Genomic DNA, 25,203 nt, shown 5'->3' on the forward strand with positions numbered 1-25,203 from the left:
GTGCCTGTAACAAGGGCCTTGTGTACGCTGCATAATCCAATATCCATGCTCGGCAATAGTTGCACATACCCAGAAATTTCTGCATCTCTTTTACTGTTTTGGGCTCCCCAACTGTTCTAATCGCCTGTGCCCTGTCTGGTATGATCCGCTTGCCATCCTTTGATATCAGCTGTCCCAAGTATAGGACCTCTGTCAGACAGTATTGTAACTTCCCCTTGTCCACCTTGTACCCTTTATTGGCCAATAATGTCAGGAGTGTTATTGAGTCCTTTCTACACTCTTCCTCAGTTTGTGCACAAACCAATAAATCATCAACGTACTGAATCACTGTGCTTTCTACAGACAAATTCCCCAGATCTTCATGTAGTACCCTGTTGAATATGCTTGGGCTCTCGCAATATCCTTGTGGTAGTCTGCAGTGTTCGAACCTCCTCCCCCCTAGTGTAAACGCTGTTAAGTACCTGCTCTCTTCTGCTAAGGGAATCGAGAAAAATGCATTTTTTAAGTCAATAACTGTGAAGTGGGATGCCGTTTTCGGAATGTTGCACAGTATTGTCGCCGGGTTCGGGACTAAAGGGAACTCCTTCTGAATCACATCATTGAGTGGGCGTAAATCTTGTATCATCCTCCATGAACCTCCCTTCGCCTTTTTAATCGGGTAAATGCATGTGTTGCATGGGGAGTTTGAGGGCACTATTATTCCTTGTGCTAGCAGTGCATCTAGTGTCTCTCTGATCCCTTCTTCTGCTTCGCGTGACAATGGATATTGTTTTACCCGGGGTAGAATTGCTCCCTGTTTCAGTTTTATTACCACAGGCTGAACCCCATGTAATAACCCCACATCATGGGGGCCATTTGTCCATATGTTAGTGGGTACTAACCTCATGTCGTCATCAAAAAATGCATGTGGTGCTCCTACTACTGCCATTAATTCAACTTGAGTTTTTCTGGCTGTAACTACAATGTCGCACGGCATTGCTAGTTCCATCACTATTTCGCCATCTGTCTCAGTGTCAGAAAATAGCTCCTCGTCCGAGAGCTCCCTCAGTGGGATATTTGCATTTGTACACAGTACTGTCCGCCACTCACATCCTTCCATGGCAACGCCAATCACACATATTCTGTTTGCTGACACGTGTACTGCGTGTAAATCCAACGATAGCACTGACCCGGGAGCAGTGTCGGGGCTTGCTATGGGGCGGAAAAGGAATTCGGCTGGAATCCTCCAATCCATCCTTTTTAGTTCTGGTACTATGAGAGCCAATGTTCTCATGCCCTCAACAAACATCTCCTTGTTTCTTGGTAACCTTCTGATCTCTTGCATGATTGAGTGGCCGTGTATTACTGCTAATATGCGGAGGGGGCATATGCCTGGCGTCGAACATATGATACCGCTCCCTGTGAATGATATTGTCATGTTTAGTTTGCTTAAGAGATCTCTCCCCAGCAAATTAATGGGAGAGTGTTCATAGTACAGTAAGGGTGCTTTCACTGTTTTACCCCCCACTGTCACATCCAATGCCTCTGTGTAAGGAACTTCAATTACAGCCCCAGAGAACCCCTGCGTCTCTAACGTTCTATTAGATAACGGGAACCGGCCCTCTCTAATGCATGATTTCTCCGCTCCCGAATCCACCATGAATATGAACTGCTTGTCTCCTATCTGCGCTCCTATCAATGGTTCCTCTGATGCATTGTGGGTCGTAGATAGTACTGGACACGCAAGTGCTCTCTGTGGGCTGTCCTATGCGGGGTGTCTCATTGCCCCCCCTTGATCAAAAATGTTCCCCGAAACTACTGACACCCCGCTGTAAGGTGCGGGAGCAGGCGCTCCGTTAGCTACTGTGGCGAAAGTGTTACCTGGCGTGTATTGCATATTGTCATTATTCTGTGGGTGGTTTTGTGTTCTGTACTGATGTCCGTGTAGTTGTGCGTTACTTCTTTGTCCTACATTTTCTGGTTGTTGGTATTGTCCCATGGGGAGGCCGTAGGGGCTTCCTGGGTGGGGGTGACCGTACTGTTCTGTCTCCTGGAACCCGTTGTTTTGTCTGCTCCTGCACTCTCTTGAGTAGTGCCCCCATCTCCCACAATTCCAGCAGCTCCCCTGTGGACCTCTGGGACCCTGCCACCCATTTCCTCCCATTCCTCCATACCCTTGTCCTCCTCTTCGGCCCCTGTACCCACCTCTTCCCCCTCTTGGGGCCCACTCTTGCCACGTTGGACCTCCGTTCTGCTCCTGCTCCGTCCACTGTCGTTGTCCTTGTCCTGTCCAATTTGCTGCTATTCTTCCTTGTATTGCTATTTGCCCCTCCTCTCCTTCGTCTCCCTCCCTCATGAGTGGGAGCCCTGCTACCGCTGCTGCAACCTTCACCAGTTTTGATTGTACCAACTTTGCCTCGTCTGCCAACCTTTTCTGTGCTACTTCCCTCTCTCTCTCTTTGATCCTTTTGCAATGGTGCACTATTATACTTTGGATCTCTGGCCACCCCTTTGCCTCAACGCCCGCTATTTTATCGAGTGCCTTCTGCACCTCTTTTGGGAGCCCTCTCTTAATGATAAAATAAAATAGAGATGTGGATTGGTGCCAGGGCGTGCCCGTTTCCGCTCTCCACATCTCCTGCACCCGGAGAATGTAATCCATAGCATCCTCCCCGTCATTCATTGTACATTGCATTACTGACTGTAAATCAGGGGTATCTGGGAATGTCTCCCGCAGTGCGTCCCACACCCTTGTTCGTACTGTATTAAAGGAAGCCCCATCATGGCGATCACAGTCCAACGTCACGGCCGGGAAACCAGCCTTAGCCCATACTCTGTCCGCTTGATCTCCTACTGCGGTTACTAGTAGGCTTTTCACATCGCCTACTGCCAACGGTATGCCGGCGGTATGTTTCTCAAATGCATATATCCACTTGCTCGCCCCTCCTGACAGCTGGGGCAATAATTTCATTAAATTAGCCTTATCCATCTGAGCCCATGGTATATAGTTTGGTCTCCCCCCCCCTCTGTGTATCAATGGAAGTTGTAACTTCCCTTTTGCGGTTGCACCCTCCCTTTCCTTAGTCGCTGCTGACTCCAATGACGCCATCTTCCCCACCCTATTTCTTAGTCGTCCCATCCATTCGTCGTCTATAGTCCCTAGCGAACATGCACCGTCCACCTCCTCGCTTTCCCCTCCTACTGCCATACTCAACCTATCACTCTCATCCAACCCTCCTCTGACATCACATAACAAGTCCTCTCTGATCCCTCTCTCTCGTGATACATCACCAATGCTCCCTTCTACTGCTCCTACCTCTATTATTCGTGTCGGCTCTTCCTCAATTCTGAACAGTATTTCCCCCTTTTTCCATCCTTCCTCAATTTGTCTACTTTCGCTCGACGCTCTAGACGTGCGTCCTGATTGTGTAGGGGCGCACGCCGTGCGCTCACATATGTCTTTTATTCTTGAGAGTTCATCCCTTGCCACAGTAAGCCTCGACTCTAAGTCACTCGTTAGCTTCTCTATATCCACCCTCTGTGTGCTTCCCTGGGCGCGCTCTCTGGTGCTTTCGTATGGCGGGGGGGCTGTTGGTCTTTGTGGTGTACCAGTTGTGGGGGGAGGCACATAAGTAGGGTCGCTATATCCTGCTGCGGGGGCTGGTTTAGGTAATATCGGGTACAAACTAATCACCTCCGCAGGTTGTTCTGTACTTAGCTGTTCCTTTTCCTCTCTTGGAATCATCAGTGGATTATCTGTGGTGGAAGGTAGATCAATATTTGGTGCCGGAGCTTTGGGTGGGGGTACTTCCTCAAACAATCTCCAGAGGTCTAATATCTCCTTCCTATTTTGCCATTGTTTCCCCTTATACTTGAGGCTAATGCATGCTCGTACCATATCAAGAACGCTTTTGTCAAAAGACCCTCCCTCGGGCCAAATCTGGGGCAGACCCTCCCCTTTCAATTCTGTTACCCATTGATCGTGATATTTATTTATTCGTTCAGCGTATCCCGGTAAGCTCTTACAAATATGTGACAAGGGAGTTTCGGCCCCCATCCTCTAAATCACTAACACAGCCGTGTCCACCTTCTTTACTCTTAGTTAGGTGTAGATATGTGTATGTATACCTTTATGGCACAGACAAGAGCGGACGTCTCAAAGATTATCACCCAATTTTATTCACTGCGCAAATCCTTTCTCACTCACCATAGCTCATCTCCTTCCCATTCCCATACACTCTCATGTGATTTCACTTGCAACTGATCAAGTACTAGTTATGGTCAACACTCTCTGGCGCCACCTCGCGGTCAACCGTTCGTCTCCAACACTCACACGGTGCGCGCACCCTTCACAATGCTTTTCCACTCACACCTCGTCTTTTTTTCCTCCCTTTCCTCCCTGGCCAGCTGTCCCTGTTTTTCTGCTAAGGTTACTATGTTCACGTCTGTACGTGCCACTACTTAATCCCCACTCCTACAAATGTGCTCCCTATTTTATAGTTCTTCTACAAGTATATTTACCTTATACCCTTTTCGCTTTCTCCCCCTGCCCCGTGGAATGGAAAAAAGAAATAGAGAGAGTAGCAATCACTAAAAAATATTCCCGGTGTCTCCCTTTGCCAGACACCAATAACTTATTTCTTACTTCTTCATATATTCCCAGTACTAGTTTAGATAGCACTATGCGGCGCCGCCTTCCACCCCCTTTCGGAGCTAGGTTTCCGTCACTTCTACCACTTCACTTATTTCTTACTCCTAATGGCCATATGCAAAGAAAAGATAAAGAAAGTTTCAAGACCCGTCTTTAGTAGACCCCCGTTATTCTTCTCCTCTACCTGTCCCCGTTCTCCTGTTATAATTTCCCCTCCCTTCCCCTTTACGATCGCTCGCACTCAGTACTCACGTGCCCGTCTTGAACCGATAGTCTCCGAAACTGGGTCCGTCCAGGCAGTGTCACCGGTAACTCAACGGTCAGCCCCTGGCTCCGGCGAGCGGCACTCAAAGGGGATTTTTTTCCAATCGGGATCCCGTACCCTTTCTCATTGAGTGCGCACTTCTTATTGTGCCGGTCGCCGTTGGCGGGCAGCCTCCCGGAGCCGGCTCACCGTGCGTATCCCTTCTCGACCGGAGATTCTCGTGCCACAAGGGGGTCGTTAAAAAGGAGTTAGGAAAAATAATTTGGAGATATCACGCTATCGGGGTCACCACTGAAAGGAAGCGCCCCCAATTTCAGCACGATCCTCCCCGCAATGAGAGACAATAAGGGACTCTCCCGTAGTGGGAATAAGACCAAGACAGAGTGCGGGTGAGCGTAAGTGGGAGTTTATCCAAAGAATAGGGCATGCAAAGAACTCTGCAACCTCCGAGAGCGCTCTGTCTGACAATAGCAAAGACAGGCGTATTTCTAATACAAAAAACGTCATCAGAACCTACACACTATAGGGGGCACAAGTTAATTGGGATTGGGTGGCGTCGACTAACTATAGGTGTTGCTGCAGCGTGGTTGGTCTTGGCGTGAGGACGTCACTGGTCAGCCTCGTGGGTTGGGTTGGGCCTGGCAGGCCAGCTTGAGGTCATCCGAGCGGTGTTGGTATGCTGGGGCAGCCTGTGACAAAGATGAATACCTTTCCTGGCTCGTTTGCCCTAGGCCATGCACACTGCAGTTATTCAAGAAACGACATCTAAGTTCATCAATAAATCGCTCAGCAGTTTGTCTTATAAAATAAACGCAACACATGAGGAATGTACCTCGTGAGAGGTCCGGTGGTTGTCGGTTGGGGTGAGATTTACCTGTGTCCTATTGACCGGTATTTTAGGTCGAGGGGCTGGGCTCTGGGGCCTGGGCCGAATGATACATGTCTGTCTGCCGCGTTAGAAGTTATTATATAAATGGGTCTCTGTGTCTTGTCCCAGTGATGGGGGTCGTCATGATTCTTGGGGTGGTCTAGGGGGGTTGTGGGATTTACGAGAGGGTGCTGGTAGATCAGTAGATTCAAACGTGGGTTTATTACCGTGCTGTAAATAACACAGGTGGCGGGCTGTGGCCTTGGGTGCGGTACCGGGGCCTCTGACTCTCTGAAGCGGCTCCAGCTTGGTTGGGGGAGGTGGGGGAGCGCGGCACATGCCTTAGCTTCTTTATCTGGCAGGCTTGGTAGGGTGGGAGGGAGAATGGCCTTGCATATATTCACAAAGGTTTTTTTCCTCGTGCGTTGCTAACTTTTGAATGCAGAACTTTTATAATGTTCCGCCTTATTTTGATGTTCTTTAAACACACATATATATTTCAATTTCGTTACACATTTCTTTAATACAGTCGGTCCGAGTACCTTTTCATTACCTAACATTATATTTACTACATGGTGTGATTATTTTATGTACATTAGACGCTACACGAGGTAGTTCTAGGTTATGGCCTACAGAGATTGATGCTCGCTGCTTTAGGTGATTAAGAAAACATATATGAGTTCAGGTTTCTACATAAAATTGTAAGAACACTTATACAGATAAAGGCTACACATTTGGTCGACATCTTTCTCTGTGGTTATAGCAGCACTAGTCCAGACCTGGGGTGGTATCATGTAACGTTACATCTTTATGGTTTATTCACAGTTTACAGGATCTGTTTAAACAGAGGTAGTTCGTTAATACCAATACTTGAATTATTTTCTACTTTCTTCAGATAGTGATGCTTCAGCTTTTTTCCCGTCACCCTGGCCTCGCGGACCAGGTCGTGCGGGGTGCAATATTACATTGTGAACGATAAAATGTTACAGTGTTAGCATCTCGGGTTAGCTCATACCCGACTTTCTCATGGGAACGCGCTCGCAGCGGATCTACCAGGGCTACTGCGGCGGCAGAGATGCATGAAAGGCCCTCCAAAGGTGGGGGCCTCGTTACAGTGTGCTGAACTCACGCCATGTTTGCTAGACAAGATGGCTTCTAGGCCTAACTGAATTTTGGTATATGCAGGGAACGGATACGTGTGGGCAATGTCGTCGGCGGGTGAACCCTCCTCCACCTGGGCCCGGGTGGCATGAGGGGACGGCCACCGAGTCATGGTCCTCACCTGGGGAGAAGGCTGCAGGTGAGGAGGGCCTCGCGGCCAGTCCTCCCCTACACCTCCCACACCTTGGACTTTGCTTCTCAGCACCCATTGCCTGCTACGGGTGTGGCCTCCCACACCTTGGACTTTGCTCCTCAGCACCCATTGCCTGCTACGGGTGTGGCCTCCCACACCTTGGACTTTGCTTCTCAGCACCCATTGCCTGCTACGGGTGTGGCCTCCCACACCTTGGACTTTGCTTCTCAGCACCCATTGCCTGCTACGGGTGTGGCCTTCCACACCTTTGGACTCAGTTTCTCAGCACCCATTGCCTGTTACGGGTGTGGCCTCCCACACCTTTGGACTTTGCTTCTCATCATCCATTGCCAGCTGTGAGTGTGGCCTTCCACACCTTGGGACTCTAACTTCACCTCAAGGATTCCCTCCTACCACTTCTTCGGTCAACGCCGTGCAGAACTGCCATCTCTGCAACCTGGTTGTGGCATTGGGAATCGGTTCATCTTCCACCCAGTTCCCATTCAGGGTGGAGGAAGGGCTGGTTGCTTGTGTTACCAAGTCTTCCCGTCAGTCTGGCTGCCCCGTCGAGATCATCCAGAAATACAGGTACGCAGCATTCCCGTGATTTCCATCTTAACACAGTTGTATGGGGCCAGGATCTTATCCTCCATTGTATATGGGGTGGGGATTTCGGCTATAGAGAAATTTAAGGAGTTATCTAGATTTGAGTCACCTATTCTAAAGCGACTACTGAGACTGCCCCCTCGTCCGGCCACTGAAATGATTTATCTGAAATTTAACGTGACATCCATCCGTGTTAAATTACATCTATGATGCTTAACTCTACTCTAGTAAGCATCTAACGCCACAGCTAATTCCTTGTTGGGATTACTGAATGAACTGATACAGACCAGAGTAAAACTTATGCCATGTAGTAATGTAACAAGAATATGGTCCATTGCAACCAAATAGTGGGTCATGGCACCAGATCAAGGCTTGAGGTGGCCCTATGGGAAATACAAAAGGAATATGGAGGACATTCTGGTGACACAGAGTAAAGGCAATTAATAGTCAACCTAGCCATAACATATTTAGCAGCATTCTTTTTCGAATATATCTTAGATAGAGATAAACTGCTGAGGTATATCCAAAATTTGTTGGGAATGTTCTGGTTTGGGATTACCTAAAAGTAAAATGTAATATTGTAAGGACAAATGAAATAGTGAGGGCGTGGTCTAACATACCACAGGATTGTAGGCAATGCTGCTTGTGAGGGGATGTTTGCTTGGAGTCAGCTTGACATCTTTATCCACTTGTGCTGCCCTCCAGACTTTATGGCTGGCCGCATTAAGAGGAGCTGGTATAACAGTGATGACACCTCTAGAGGTTTTATGGTCCATGTTTATGAGTGGCAACCAGGAAGCATGTATTTTCATTTTTTTTAAATTCTTTGGCGATTTTCTTTTTCTATTTTAGACTTTTTTGATATGAGGTCAAATAACATGTTTTAGCATTTTAATAGATTATTCTATGGGTTCCATGTCATTTCATTGCAAGATTTTTTTTCGCAGGTTTTTTATTTCATTTTTGGGTGGTCCCCCCAAGTCCCCTATTCCCTTTATTGTTTAATGTATTCCCTGAACACCCACACCCAATATATATGATTTTCTAGCCTCCCCCTAAAAAAAATTACGGATTTTTTTGTTAGAAAATTTGCAGTAAAAAAAAACAGCGAAAAACATCCTGCAATAAAAGGATGTCGTACCATTCTGTGGCACAGAGATTACATGATGTTGTCTAATCATGTTTTTCTAATACCTGATCATTTTTCTTTTTATGGAATTGTAATGATTTGATTGTGTTGTTTTTTAAGGTTGGTATGCCCAACTAAATAAAACAAATAAAATAAATAATGGTTTGTCCTCCGGTGGCTCTGGGGCTGCCCGTCGTGAACACATTACAAAATAAACAATGCAAGGTAGTCTAAGACTGGAGGAATGCAGCACCTTTTCAGTTGTTGCAAGGGAGCCCCCTGCCTCCAGTGCCATTGTGTTCAGCGTTCTGCTCTGTTATGCAAACCCCCCAAACCCGCCACTGTGGGCCACAGTAGCTGTGTAAGTACCTTGGTGATCTATGCAACTCTCTGTCTTTCTCTCGTGGCTCTCCCTAAGCTTGGGGTAACACCATGCAGTTCAACAATGCGGCCCGCTCAGCAAGGCTGCTCCAAATCCCGCTAACTCTCTCTTTGCTAGTGGTGTACCGAATAGTACATTTAAATGTGTTTTTCTTGTCTGCGTAACTTTATTTATTCAAAATGCAACTATTCGGCTGCGCATTTGGCTCCAGCCGAACACTTGTCCAACTATGTGGTATTCGGCCGGGGCCCAATACAAAGCCGAATAGAAGCATTTTTAATAAATAAAGTTATGTAGACAAGAAAAACACTTTGTAAATCAAAAACACACTTTAAACTATGTATATCCATTCTTCATTGCATATCTTTTCTTTGTTTTCTGCAGAGGATGTGTGTATTAACCTTAACTGAAAATAAACTGTTCAATAACAGCACATTTTGTATTTTTGTGCATGAATAGGAATTACTTGTTCGGCAGGGTCCAAGTAACTAGCCCAGAAGTATGGTATGCATGTGTGCAATCACTGTTGAGTGGAGACCGGGATGTGTGTACTTTCTAATTTTCCTTTTGGCCCTGCACCTCTTTAGCCTTCTGGCTCTAGCAAAGAACTGAAACACAAAAGGAGTCATAAGTGGTCTCCAATTACTTAAACATGTACTTATTAGAAGAATAGGCCCTGCTAATAACAAAGAAACATAAGTAGAGAACATTGTGGGGTGGGAGGCGCAACAAAAAGTCAAAAAAACATTTTTTTGTAGAATAAATGAGGAGTAGCAAGCTCCTTATTATGTATTTGGATTGTAGGTTAATACAGCTTCAGGTGCAGCTTGGTAAATATCGAGGGCACTTGAGTTCCAAACACATAGTACAAAGAACAAATACCGGATGTTGCCAGCAGGTAACCCTGTGCTACACTCTAAAAGGGATATAATCCCAAAATAATTCGTGACCAGGTGATACTAGGGGCATCTTACAAAGAGACAGCTATCCACTGTTCAATGCAATAAGTCGTTTCAATCCAGTGAATTTCAATCATGACTTGCCTTATATTAATCTAATACTACACATCCGTGCTTAAATGATCCTGATCTGACACAGTCGAGAACCACAAGACTGAAAGTACAGGTCGAACAGGTAAGCAAATTATTTTTATAACAAGATTAGAAAATAACGCACTGTTTAACCACAGTGTGGCGAGCTAATAATAATTCAAAATAACCATAAAACAATACATTTGAAAACAGTGTCATCTCTGAGCTGATAGATTGCTCAAATCAACCAAGAAAATTGAATTCCTTCATTCAAGATATCAACAGTATACAACCAAATAGATACATGTGTACATTATACATATGAGCAATAAGATTCTTTCTGCTCAATCAGACATCCTTAAACACTCCTATAAAATCATGAGTGCCAATGTGTTTCGGATTTCAATTAATCCATCTTCAAGGCAGGACATGTTAATTTCATAGTATGTTCTAGATAGTTCCTTAATGTGTCTCCTTCAAGGATAAAAATAAGCTAATTAGGTCTACGTGGTTCACTAATGAACCTTGGGTTCTAGTGAATGAACACTAACCTTATATTTGGAGCAATAGAAGACACTGGCTTCTACCTGCATTGTAAACACAAAAATCCACATTACTAAAAGTCTGTCCACATAAATATGCCTTTCAATAGTACCTGGCCAAAATAATATTGAATATGCTAGCCTCCCTACTCACCCGGTCAGGCGACAAGCTCCTCCCTCCAGGTATTGGGGTAGTGCAGAGCGATTACTCCCGGATTTAGGAACTAAAAATAAAAGAAATCATGGAGACTAAGATAAACCCTGGTAATCACTCGCCAACTCGGTATATAGCTTGGATTAGGTATTGGGCTGGTCATCATCCAAAGTCCTGCTAGGTCATGTAAATAAGTATCAAAGCGCACATGTAACATGTGTTTAAAATAAATCACAGGCTTATCAAAAAGACTGACAGCACCCACTCACGGGGTACACACTTTGCATACGGATCTGCAGGCAGACCCGTTTCCCCTCAAAAACACCTACCTCACAGTTCTTGATGTGTGCAAGAGTTGAGCCACCCATCGACTAGGCGCACTGCTTGACTCAGTTTGAGATTGTACTAGAGGCAGCACAATCGTACAATCATCTGTACCAGTGTCGAAAATGTGGAAGCCACATTGTCATCTAATCCCATATATTAGCTTACCCAAAGGCTCTGAATTGTAATAGCGGCCTGAACTGTACATATTAGTGCTTCTCAGTTGTGTGTACGGTTGCCAAGGATCTGGCGCGGACACGCATCGCAGCCTGCGGCATCCATCATATATGTAACCTATTGCCAATGTGAGGGGAATTCTCCCCCGCCGGCCAGCCAGAATGTACAAAAAGATGTACAGAAAAAGTGTGTGCCCTTGGGGGGGACCCGCTAAAAAACGGATCCCACAGGTTTTAAAGAATTAATCTCCATAGTGAAAAAGGATGTATAAAAAAATCCTAAAACCATTAGTGGTGACTCGAGGAATATGGGGGCTAATGTGTGAAATGCAGATGCGGGAGGTGGGGCACCACCACAGCAAAAGACTGTGTGGTGCCCCACCTCTCGCAAATAGTAAAAGGCCCACTGAGGCTGGACCAGGGGCACATGGAGAAAGAATTCCCACGTCCCTACCAGCTGGAGTATGGCATAATTGGTTGAAACCCTAGACAGCTATTTCATCTCTCCAATCTAACAAATGACTTAATCAATAATCAATCCAATAAACAGTATATTCAGAGAAGGCAAGTTCATGCAAGGTATGTCAATCTCTCGGTGCCTAGATCGTTTACATTCTTGTGTACCAATACTTATTATTGTGACTTACTTCAGTCATGTACAGATTTGTATTTACAAACAAATAGTTTAGCTCAAGGTGCAGCATATTCATGTTCAAGTTCAATCAAGCAAAGGCACCTAGTATTACACAAAGCACATTAGGTCAAATTCACAATTCATGCCTCTTGGGCTAAAACAATCCAACAAATCAATCCAGAAGATCTCCCTCTGTAGCAGTCTCTTGTGGATATCTCCCCCCCCCCTTCGACCCACTTTCACTTTTCCAGAATGATACATTTCAATTGGGCAATAGAATGTCTTGCTTCAACAAAATACATTGAGACTGGTGATCTGAGATTTTTGGTCCGAATGTTCGACTTATGTTCAGTCCATCTCAGGTTTGCCTTCCTCGTGGTTATCCCTACATAGTAGAATCCACAGGGACATTTGAGTGCATATACGACATTTGTTGAATCACATGTTTATGAATGTTTTAATGTGAGAGATTTGCCTGTGTGTGGATGTGAAATCGTATTCCCCAGCAGGATGTTACTGCAATGCTTACAATTCAATCAAGGTTGTGTCCCTTTGTATCTTATAGATGCAGCCTGGTCCATAGGAGTCTCTGCTCTGATCAGGCTGTTTCTTAATGCCCTTCTATTTCTGTAAGCGAATATGGGAAGTTGTTGAAAGAGTGGCTGTGTCTCGGGATCGATTTGTAGCATCGTCCAGTTTCACTGGATGATATTCCTGATTGTTTTACTTTGAATGGAATGAGTGGTCACATACACCAAACAGTCATCTTTGTTTAGATTTCTAGATGTGAGTGGGGTGTCTCTCTTGATGGTAGCAACCTTCTCTTCAATTTTAGTGATAGATGTCGGGTTGTACCCTCTTTCCTGAAACTTTTGACGTAAGGAGGCTGATTGTCTCACATATTCTGTGTCCTCCGAAATGTTCCTCCGATAACATAAAAATTGACTCAATGGAACGCTGTCAATTGCCCTGCGTGGAGCGTAACGTGTTGCCAACAGAAGACTGTTCCTATCTGTTGTCTTAGTGAAGATCCTAGTCTCCAGATCCAAGAAATGGATCTTCGATTTGCTTGTCTGTGTGGTGAACTTAATCTGTGGATGCATTTCGTTCATCATCGAGAAGAAGTCTGCCAATTTGTCATCCGGGCCAGACCAAATGCCAAAAACATCATGTATATATCTTACAAAGATGTTTAGATGGCGTAACCATCTCACCGAAGTTAGGACATGCTCTGTTTCAAGATGATACATGTAAGTATTGGCGTAAGCCGGTGCCATAGCAGCCCCCATGCTGGTTCCTGAGAGTTGTAGATAGTACCTGTCTTGGAATCTGAAGAAGTTGTTCATTAGTACCAATTTGAGCAGTGTCAGTACAAATATGGTGTCCCCTTGGCAATTGTCAGACTTCAATAGCAGCCATTCCACTGCCTCCAAACCAGCTTCGTGTGCAATGTTGGTGTGTAGGGACGTTACAACCATTGTCAACAAGGTATCTCTTTCTTTGACAAAGTTGACCTCCTCCAGTTTTTTCAGGAAATGCGTGGTATCCTTAATATACTTTGGGGTTTCCTGTATGAGAGTTTGTAAAATTTGTCCAGGTATCTTGCAAGAGGTTCCAAAAGGCTATCTGTTGCTGCTATGATGGGTCACCCAGGTGGGCCCACTAGCCTCTTGTGGATCTTCAGGAGAATATAGATCACTGGGGTGATCGGGTGTGTTTTCTCTTTCTCTGTCAGGTTATAGTCAATTTCTTTATATGTTTCTTGGTCAGAAAGTTGACGTTCCACTTCCGCAATGTATTTGCTTTTGTCCATCAGGATAAGGAAACCACCCTTATCTGCTGGTTTAAAAATAATATCACTATTGTCCAGCAATCTTTTTAGGGTTTGTTGTCACTTGCCGTGAAGCTCCCCTGTTGTATGCTTATTTTGAATTATTATTAGCTCTCCACAATGTGGTTAAACAGTGTGTTGTTTTCTAATCTTCTTATAAAAATAATGTGCTTACCTGTTCGACCTGTATTTTGTCTTGTGGTTCTCGACTGTGTCAGATCAGGAGGACAGAATCATTTATGCACGGATGTGCAATATTAGATTAATATAAGGAAAGTCACAATTGAAATTCACTGAATTGAAACAACTTATTGCATTGAACAGTTGGGATAGCTGTCTCTTTTTAGGAGGCCCCTAGTCTCACCTGGTCCCAAATTGTTTTGGGATTTTAGCCCTTTTAGAGTGCAGCAAAGGGTTACCGGCTAATAACAAAGAAACAACCTTAAAAAGTAATTCTCCAGTCTTTCCAAATCAATCCAAGCTCCAGCAAGTAAAAGGTGAAGCCCACTTAGTGAAAAACTGCATGTTTGTCTCTCTTTCTGTTCTGCAGGGTGGGCCCTGAAGGAGACATTATAGGCGCTGTGGGTTGTGGAGAGAGGAGGAGGGAGACAGCGCTGCTTTCATTGCTGTGAATAAGAGTTGCACAGAACTGCAAGAAAGCAGGTTTTTTCTTCAGCCAGACACCTTGAGGAGCATTGCATGACCGCAACCCCTAGAAGTGAGGGCAGCACCTCTCCTACCTGTGTATCGTCATTGGCTTACATAGTTGAAGAACATAGCACACACATGTCATAACATGTATTTGCAAACTGAGAAACAGTGCTTAAATCAGAAACACTGCACATTTGGTTATTGATTGGACACATAAACCCGGGTCGTGATGTAGAATAAGTTGGGAGATGGAATGGGGACATCCTAGACTGAAACTTAAGTGACTATGCCTCATGTACATACAAAATTGTGAATGATTAGTTTCATGTCTTGCTACCTTTGTCAGGTGGCCATTTAAGTGGTTTTGCCCAAAAGTAACGGAAGTGGTCACAGAAGGGGAACAATTGTTCAAAAATAGAGCAGCCAGAGAATTGAACTTCTATGACAAATTAGAAAGTGCAGATAGTCAGGGGTAACAGATTTGGAGTGAGTGACAGGCAGCAAGTCTCTCACCTTTGAGCAAATGCTCACGCTTGTACGCAGTTGATGATCCGGTTGACTTTCCTGGATTTTCGCAATGGGCGAGATTTTTTAAAACATTGACTATTGCACAAGACCTTAATTATGTCCCACCTGCAGAATCTTGGACCTCATGATCTTCTTTAGAGGTAGGCTGTAACTTTTTTAGAGCAGCTCATTTGGATAAATGAGTGGCAGATCTTCCCATTCATGAATCGTGTGCAGCAGATGTTGTAAGAAGTCAGTGGTAATCTGCGCTGCCAGGCTCTGCACTGCAGTCTTTTTAAAGGCTCTCCCATGGTTTTTAAATACAAATGTGGATCATCTACTCTGACACCAACAGGCTTTGTGAAGCTCGGCTGTTGTTTCCAGCTGCTTTGGAACTCTTTAAACTCCTAAAGACTTTCTTAATCCTGATGTAAGCTCGGCGCAATGCGCCCTGGTTTGCCTCACCCCAGCTACTGATTGATGATGCTCCCTTGGCTCCCGCAGCTCGCAACGGCTCTATCTGAAACAGGAGATAGGCAGATGGTCAGCTACTGCCTCTTCCCGTGGCTGACTCCTTAAGGAGGAAGGTGACTGAAAGACTCGCGTCACCTTTGGGCTTGGAACAAGCACCCATGGAGTGGGAAAGGGCGAACAAGGGCAAATAAAGGCTGCCACTGCATGCCCGGGGGTCCATCGGTGGCCTATGTCTCTGCTTTGCTGAAACTTGAATGCAGCTCAGGCAGCATACTCTTATACCGGATGGATTATGGGATTCTAAACTAGCGGTGTAACTTCTGCTTCGAGTGATGAATCCAGTAAGTGTTCAGCCGAATACTTACTCGAAGCCAAAGTTTGGTACGCCCCTACTCTTTGCCAGGCTGCTTCTGGAGTACACAGCCCAGGATTGGGACTCCTCCACAGGCCCACCCAATGACACCTGGTTAGTCAAGACTCGAGCCACTGCTAACATACGACGTGGCCAGGGGTCTTGTTATGCCAGCCCTGCAAATGATATTCAGCTCAACCTGTACCACTCCTGGCATGTGAGGCCCTGCTGCCAGTCCTACTGCGCTGTACAACACAGACTGATCTTGGCATGGGTGGATTTCCAAAACCTCCGGTGGGCCTTAATTTGAGCCAATTCGAACAACTGGAGGTAGAAGCATCCACAACAATTCCAAGGGTTCTTCCTGCACTAGCAGCGCACCCACGTGGGCAAGTCAGGACTGCCTGGACCCATACACTGACACACGTAATTTTTTAAGGACATCTGGGAAAACATGAAGTCCTGTCAGGCCACCAAATCGGCTTATATGGCCTTCACCCATTTTGTTACCTGTAAATATTTGTCTGTGTTTAACAAAACTTAAAGAACAAAAAAGTGGTATACTACAAAAGGCTTTGCCCTATCTGTGCTGTGAAATTTAGAGTTGTGGGAAGTGACGACCATCTTAACTCAGAGTCCACTGTGGCAATATGCTCTTATTGTTGGTCCCTGCTGTTATCTAATGTATGTGCTCATGCGTTAAGAAATTGGGGGCACTCCGACTTTAGATGGTTGTCAGTTCGCACTCTGGCTAAGTTTGTATGGGTTTTGATGCAATAAATCGGATCATCTTTACTCAACTAAAGTTTTTCACTGAATTTGAAGGGTGTGGTAATGCCATATCTACTCCAGGGCTGACTGGCCAGGACCAGGGACCACAGCTGTCTGGGTTGCCACAATTCTTGAAAAAGACAGCGGCCTACTGGTCATCGCCTCAAACTAACCAGATCCCACCGACTATGGCCGTTGGTAGTCGACCATAGCCCATGTGCCATGTTTTTCCACTCTCCCTTGATTTCTACTGTAGTTTCCCCGGGATCATTCCTACAGTAATGCATTATTTTTCCAATTACCACAGGATTGGGAAAACGCTCAAAATCGAATTCTTCCCATCCTGACTGCAACTCTCCATGCCCAGCCCTTGTCCTTTCTAGCTAACCCCCCCTTCAGTAAATCCTCCCTCATCCTCCCCTATAATCCCCTTTCACTGGTCGGTTTGTGTTACTCATTTTTATTTTTTTGTCATGCAACAGTGAAAGGAAAATGTTCTGGCCCTAACTCAACCACTAAGTGGTCCTCCTTTCCCCCTCATCCCTGATGTAGGAGCAACCCCTTCCCTCCTTCACATATCATTATGAGCATGTCATCTTTCCATTTCTCATACGCCTCACTAATGCAAGGCTCCATGAGAGATATATAAATGTTTTTTGGGACCGGAGGCACCCCCTTCTCCCTCCTATTATTTTTAAAACACATTTTCACCAAACAAAAAAAAAGCACATCTGGAGCACTGTGTGCCCAACTTGTCCCTTATTTAGTGCTAATCCGCCCAGCAATTTGAGCGCTATGGATCTTCAATGGAAGTACCTTCTTCTTCCCGGGAAGATGAACAGGAGTAGGCAGGGAGCAGTTTGTTTGTGTTTTCTTAACTTTTAAACCATTTAGCAGATTTCCACCAACATGTACAGTCTGAAGGGACCCCTTGAAGTCATATTTTATGAGAAATCCATACAGCAAGTGAAACGTTACTAACATAAAAGCTTTGGGAAAAGTCAATGCAAATTGGTCAATATCATAGGACAGCAACCACCACCCTATAATATAGTTAAGGTTCAGTGTTATTGTCATAACATTTCAGAAAATAACTTTCAATAACTTTTGAACCCTCCCATGAAATAATAAGAAACACAAGCAAATTAAATTTCGAGGTAGCACCACTGCATGACAAATGTCAGAATTTTCATGGACAGCTCCATATGTAAAAAATAATGCATGTTTTGATTACAATTTGAACAGCTTTTAACATGTGGTTTTCTCATAGGGAAACTCATAGGGAAAGAATATCTCAAAATGGTCTGCTTCAATGTTTAAGATTTTTCACATGCGCCTAGATCTTATCATGACTTGATGGGACGCTAGTCTTATCATGAATTGATGGGAAGCTAGATCTTATCATGAATTGATGAAATGCGAAATATTATCATGAATTGATGGGAAGCTAGATCTTATCATGAATTGATGAAATGCGAAATATTATCATGAATTGATGGGACGCTAGATCTTATCATCAATTGATGAAATGCGAAATATTATCATGAATTGATGGGACGCTAGATCTTATCATGAATTGATGTGACACTAGATCTTATCATGAATTGATGGGACGACGGACAAGGCCTTAACATATCTGATCCAATGTGCAGCTGCGCCAGCAAGGCATCTGCACTTTGTTCGATTCCCACTACAATGGTGTACAAACATAGGTATGGTGTTTTGGTTTAACGTCAGAATATGCCTTTTCAGCCCAGTTTACCTTTACCTGCAACAAAGGGTTGATTTAAAGAAAGTGGGAGGAGTTGAAATTGGGAGAGCATAAAGCCATTAGTGCCTTTTTACGTTGCATTCCTAATCTATATTTTACTTTTATATTTAGTGCAATCTTACAAAAACATAGCAACCTTGGCAATAGTACTGATTGTCATAAATAAGCATTACAGCAGTAGAAACATAATTCCCACATTTTGGAGCCTGGCTGTATCTTAGCACTTCTGCACATCTGCACTCAGTTAACAATGTGCAACAAAAAATCAAAATACTTTGCAAAATGTAATTTTAATGCCAAAAAAAGGAGAAATTCCATGCTTCAATATTCTGTAAGGGGGTGGAATCTGTTTTTCCGACGAAAATGGCCGGCCCCCACACAGCACCCCCACAGCTGGTTGGGACCATGGGTCACAGTTTTCAGAGAGGCATTGGTAGGACGCACGGAAGCTGAGATGGAGAGAGGCTGGGGGCCTAAAGGGGATTATTATTGCCAACACTCTTTCTTTGAAGGCCAAATTAGTACACTGTCCAAACCTTCTTCTTTCGCCTGAAAAAAAATTAACCTTTCTCGTTTCTTTCTTTTCCTCAACAAGTTACGGTGAATGAGGTCTCTTGTAGTCTCTCGGCGGGTTTTTAATAATAGTATATATTTTGATTGAATTAATTTGTTACTACAACGCCTGCTAAGAGTTCAAAATGCTTAAAATTAAGAACGGGCGATCACATTACTCCTGGCTTGAGATTCTTATGCTGGCTCCCAGTTAGAAAGCGCCTTGTTTTCAAGAGTCTGTGCATTGTGTTTCAAAGCCTGCACTTGCCCAGTCTGCCCCCTTTCGCAAAGAAAAATACATTTTGTTTACAAAATCGTCTTTTCAGATCTAGTCAGATCAATCTGTTAGACAATTCTCCCTATTTTAGGGAAAGGAAGGGTGGTCGATCCTTTATGGTTCAAGTGAACAAGATCTGGAATTCTCTACTGCTATCGCTGCAGAAAGAGACAAACTTACTCTCTTCTTAAAACGTTCCATTTTAAGCTGGTCTGAACGTTGGTTCCAAAACGAGTTGTATTTCTGACTTCTATCAGATATGTTATGTTGATAGATAGTGCCAAGATGCCTAATGGTGAAAGTTGACCTGTATCAAAACCACTATGGCATTACATAACATAACGTTCCTCAGTCCCCTCAGGGGAAAGGAGACTGCATCCTTGCTTTTCTCCAGCCAGGCCAAGATGGGTGTGTGTACTGCGATGCAGTGATGGTGAACAAGTATGGCTTTATGGAGAAGCAGATGAAGGTGAATGGGGTGGAAGGGGAGCAGGGAATGGATAGAAGATAAGGGCAGGAAAGATCAGCAGATTGATACTTCTACTCTACTTGTGTTGCTTCTCTGCATTGTCTTTTGCTCTGGGTTCACACCGTTTTTTTCTACCTTATTGAATGCATATACTTATAACAAAAGGTACATATCTTTTATTCATATGGGTGTGATTAAATGGGATTCGCCTCAGAGCCTCCTGTTCTGAACTGCAATGTACACTTTTCATTTTTCAAGCTGTGGCAATGGCTGTTTTCCCTTTAGGAAAGGGGAGAGAAGATGGAAGGAGAAGAGAATGATGGATAGAAGGTGAGAGTGGTGGAAGGGCTTACCAAAGTGAAGAGCGAGAGGACAGAAGAAGACAAGAGCAGAAGATTTTGTAAGGGGAGAGTGTGTGATTTTAAAAAAAGAGAAGGGCATGCGATTTTGGATGAGGTGAGCAGATAGAATGGGTAGGGTGGATTCCTCTCTTGAATAAATTGAGTGATTATGGCCAAATCATTTAATATCAGAAAAACCTGATCAGGTGACCAGGCTTTTGTCCCTAAAGTTCATCATTGTGGCACTCACATCAGCCATTAACCCCGCCCACCCTAAACTCTTGCCTCCATGATCCGCCCACTTGGGACCCTCTGTCAATGTTGTTCATTGGGCCTTTTGCTTTAAATCTATCAATGCATCATATCAGACCTTTTGACAGCAAAGTGACTTTTTACTACATAGTACTGTTTATTTAACTAATAGACTTTTCTGTAGCAGACGTTTGCGACAACAGGAGCCATGATCTGTTATGTTGTTCTTATGAGATGCTGTCTACGTCAAGTGTTTTTGACCACATCCTCATTGGGTGGTAGGAGGGCGCTCATGGTTTCTGCGTGCTTTTTATCACTTAACAAAACAGTTGTGAATGGTTCAATGAGGAGACAGATTAAGCTTCCTAATTATAGCAGCTCTTGGTCTTTCTGCAGTCACACCAACAACAGTTAATCAATATGTTGCATGGTATCAGTCTTGATACCTGACTCCAAAATCAGGCATTGGTGGTTTTTCAGTTGCAACTGTTAAGTTTTAAAACATGTCTTCACAAACGTGAGTTGCAACCATAGGAGAATGGAAAGTACCATGTGAAATGGTCATCTTTGTGGTCAAACCCCACAAGCATTTGCAATGATCCAATCCCTGAGCTGGTCTGTACATAAGTGAAAAGCGAATAATTTTGCTTTAAGAATATGTATAAATTTGAGCAATGTCTTTTGCATCATCTCAGTAAAGATGTACAACTGTCTAGAAAAGATATTTGTTCAATTAGAGATGAGATATCCTTTTGGACATGTATATCGCAATACATTCTTCAGAATGTTTCACGAGCACATACTTCAGTTCCAGATACCAGTAGTACATTTCTTTTCATTATTTACATCCATATTCCACTCAGATTAGAATAAAGAGTGATTCATATGAGAACATTTGCACGGACCACCGTTCAGCAATTCCTTGGAAAAAAGAGTTTTATAAAATATCGTCATTTCTGTATTGTATAAATATCAAAACATGGGATTAAAACATGTACAAGGTTGATGTGATGCTAGTTGATAGTTACACTTCACACTTTCACCAACAATTTGTCCCCCGGTCCTGCACTACTGCTAGGGTCGTGATGAACCATGCTAAGAGGATTGCAGAGCACAGTCTTTGTGAAATGTGTGTCTCTTTCAGTAGATAAAAGTTGAAGGGCTAGAGCAAGGGTCTGCAAGTTTTGGATTACCAGATGTTTGAACTACATCCCCCATCAGCCCTAGCCAGCATAGTCAATGGGGAGTGATTGTTTTTGAGATAGTTCAAAACACCTGGAGAGACGCATGTTGTAGTCCCTTAAGATTTTCCAAGACAGGTGGCAAGGACGTAGAAGGATACCAAGCCACTGTGGTCTTCTTGAATTCGTGAGCATCATGACATTAGAATCCTACTGGGGATATAACTGGAAGCTTGTTTTTAAGCGACGGAGGGGCTCTCTGATAGTAGACCTGGTGTCTAATGAAAAATATGCTCAAATACCACCTTGACCTCGGGGAGCTAACGAGAGACCATAAGGCTGGGTTAATGGGGCCCATTTAGTTCCAATCTACAGGCAGTCCATCCCCCTTATTCTGTAGATACCAAATGCGTCCAGGTAAGTGGCATTGGAAGCAGGAAAGCATCTGCGCTATTGGAGATTTGCCTCTAAGTAATATGAGGCCGAAAAACTGTTTTAGTGACAGCAGAGAATTAGACTATTGCCTATATTTATAAAATATTATCAATATGTATAATCAGGAGTTTACCAAACCTGGCAGGGCACGAGCAATGGCATAATGACTTATTTCTTTCGTTCACAGATATGCAAGTTGTTTTCAACACTGAATTGTTGTCAAAACATTTTATTTTACATCATGAGTTGTCATTACGCTAATGGCGGCACGTGGAGCTACACACCAATGACCTTGCTAAGCGTTCATCATGAATGATATGAAATATAATGATATGAGAATCCCTTTTTGGAGGCAAAATGTATATCTTTGAATATGAGCAGCAAGAAATGCATGGTGCGTTGACAAAGGACAGTGCGCCAACACGGGTTGACCACTTTGTGACATAAAAACCCAAGTGTCATCAAAGATGTATTGTATTTACCGATTTTCTGTTAGAGTAACCCGATAATAGTAAGCACAGAATTTTGATAACACACTACTTGTTAGATCATGGGATAAAGTTTTATAACTCCATTTCAAAGGCTATTTCCAGTATGGCAGCTCTCTGGCAAGTTGATTCCAACCTGCAGACAACAACATATACGGTAGGGATGAACTTGTGATTCATTTCTTTCAAGCGCTTTCTATTTGCTTGATCATAAGATTCTACTGGATCGGATGGCTACTGTCGGGGATCTCTCAGTGGAGGCGATAAATTGGCTTAAGTCCTTCCTTGAGGGACATTGCTCAAGAGTTCACTGGGGTGATAATGCTTCAGATATTGAAATTACCACTTGTGGAGTCCCCCAGGGGGCGTGTCTCTTCCCCTGCTTTTTAATATCTACATCATCCCTTTGTGTATGGATTTGGAGAATCTGCACATATTGTTTTGTAATTACGCAGATGATTTCCAGTTAGCACTTGAGATTAGTGGGGACTATGAAAAGGACCAACAGAAGTTGAATTTGGTCTATCAGACCATAAAGGATTGGATGACTTCAAACTGGCTATGCCTTAACGCAATGAAGACCGAACTTATGCTTTATGGACCTTAGCATGCCAGAGATAAGTTGAGCCAATCCTATGCCAGCTTTATGATCGATGGCAGCCAGATCACGGTGGTACATAAGGTGAAAACATTAGGTACCTACCTGGAGGCCAGTTTGGACAGCGTTGCACATGTGGATGCCATAGTGAAAAACACTAGCTATCACCATAAAGTGTTACAGCAAGTTGCCCCGTTGGTCTCCACAGAAAACCGTGTGAAGTTAGCAAAGCTGTGATACTCCCACGAGTGGAATGACTGTAATGCTCTTTTAGGGGGAGCAAATAAGATGGATATCCAGAACATGCAAAAGATTCAGAATGCTGCAGTGCGCATCATATATCAGATGAGTCACACTTAACCTACATCGACAGCACGGAGGTACCTGCACTGGCTGCCTGTCTCAGCAAGGATCTAGTTCAAGCTGTTGAGTATCTGCCACAAATGTGTTTTTGGTAATGCTCCAGCCTACCTTAAAGACAGGCTGAATATCTACTGCCCCAAAAGAAATCACTGATCTGCAGTGGCCTGCCTGTTAGAAATAGACCGCATTAAGAGAGCCTGCGGAAATGGTTGTGCCTTTCATGTGCAAGCATCACGGGCCTGGAATGCTTTACCGGAACTCCTGCATAAAGAAGAAAACCATCTGGCTTTCAGAAAACAGCTGAAGACCACTCTATTTGAGTAACAAGAGTTTTATGTTGCTCATTTTTCTCTGCTAAATGGTGCCTGGATGCTCTCGGGCTTTGGTGCGATATAAGTGGGTTAACATAACATAACAATCAAATGGTCACCTGTCCTGTACAAAGGGAGGTTTGAAGACTGTGAATAAAAGGTTCAGCAACCCTTCTTTGACTGGCCTAGGTTTTGAAAAAGAAAATATGACAATGGTCTAGTTGTGTACCAGCACATTTAACAGGACTCATTTTAATTATTTTGACACATTGTTTTGATGGCAGTGGAGAAAAGAGTTCATCAATGCTCTTATGCAGAGGGGGCAGAACAACTACAGCATATAAGAGACCAGGATCGTAGAGAAAAAGAGTGAATTTGAAAGGAAACAGCGGAAGAGAAATGCGTTGGACAAGATGTATGTAACATGCTGAATAATACAATCGATTTAGCAAACAGGAAGTGAGTTCATCCAATGTCTCCAAAATGTTTACGCTTCATGGCGCAATACTCTGGAATAGAGATTTTAGAGTTAATGTGCAAGGAGCTGCTTGTCTACATTTCTAATAGTGTGTAGAATATTAAATTCCCATAGCCATCAAATGTCAACCTTCGACACAACCGTTTCTAGCACATCTGCACCATTGCAGAAGGATGTCAACCAAATGCAAGTCAGGAGTATCATTGCCACCAACGGGAGCAGTCCAGACCAAACTGGCATGCCACATCTCCTCTGCATATCGATTCCCAAATGGAGGTGGAAGGATTTGCTATTGGGTGAGATTAAGTACAGCGAGTACTGCCACAGTGTCTGGAAGTAAGACCTGACTATTTACAGGGATGACTTCCTGGAAGGAGGAAACAGAGGATAGAGACGGGACTCGCAGGTTCAGCCTCATAAACTGAGCGTGAGAAGCGTGGTGGGCAGGGCTCAAGTCGAGGGTACACGTGGGGGGATGGAGTCCACCCACTTTATCCAGAGGGTGGACTCAGTCCCCCCCAGATGAAATGAGAAACATTGAATATCCTCTTTGAATTTATGAATTAAAGCCATCCTCGGCAGTCGTCAGATTTGTAGGCCGGTCACTTCACCACTACACTTTATAACCTGATGAAAAATAACAAACAACTCAAGGTGAAATATCCCATTTCGGTACTGCAAGTTCCAGGGAAAACATTTGTATTGATTTTTGGGAGTTTAAAACATGCACATCTTTTAAAGTTTTCAAAAACACTATTAGAAGAAAATATCCTCTCTTGGTTTTGTGTATGTTGATTTTATGAAAGACAAATGCCTTTCGTCCTGTTCAATTTGCGTGGTTATCCAAAGCCAATTTAATGAAATGTGCATATTTTACCTTGATATTCTAATTTATGGTGACGTCACATCCCATTGCATTTGTTGATGAGTCCCCCACTTAAATTTTTAGGACTTGAACCCTGGTGGTGGGCACCAAGTAGTATCAAACAACAATTCAACTTTATTGCAATGGCATTTTCATAGGTTGTTGGAGTCATTTCTGTGACCCAAGAAGTTATGAAGTGTG

At 43.9% G+C, this 25,203-nt stretch overlaps 1 protein-coding gene across 3 annotated transcripts in view; it reads right to left on the minus strand.

Moving 5' to 3' along the window:
• Positions 1–25,203, minus strand: part of LOC138493162 (beta-galactoside alpha-2,6-sialyltransferase 1-like) — a 648,815-nt gene that overhangs the window by 488,389 nt on the left and 135,223 nt on the right. The window lies entirely within an intron of this gene.

This window comes from Ambystoma mexicanum, chromosome 10, assembly GCF_040938575.1.
Source record: "Ambystoma mexicanum isolate Mex_15411 chromosome 10, UKY_AmexF1_1, whole genome shotgun sequence".
NCBI lineage: Eukaryota > Metazoa > Chordata > Amphibia > Caudata > Ambystomatidae > Ambystoma > Ambystoma mexicanum.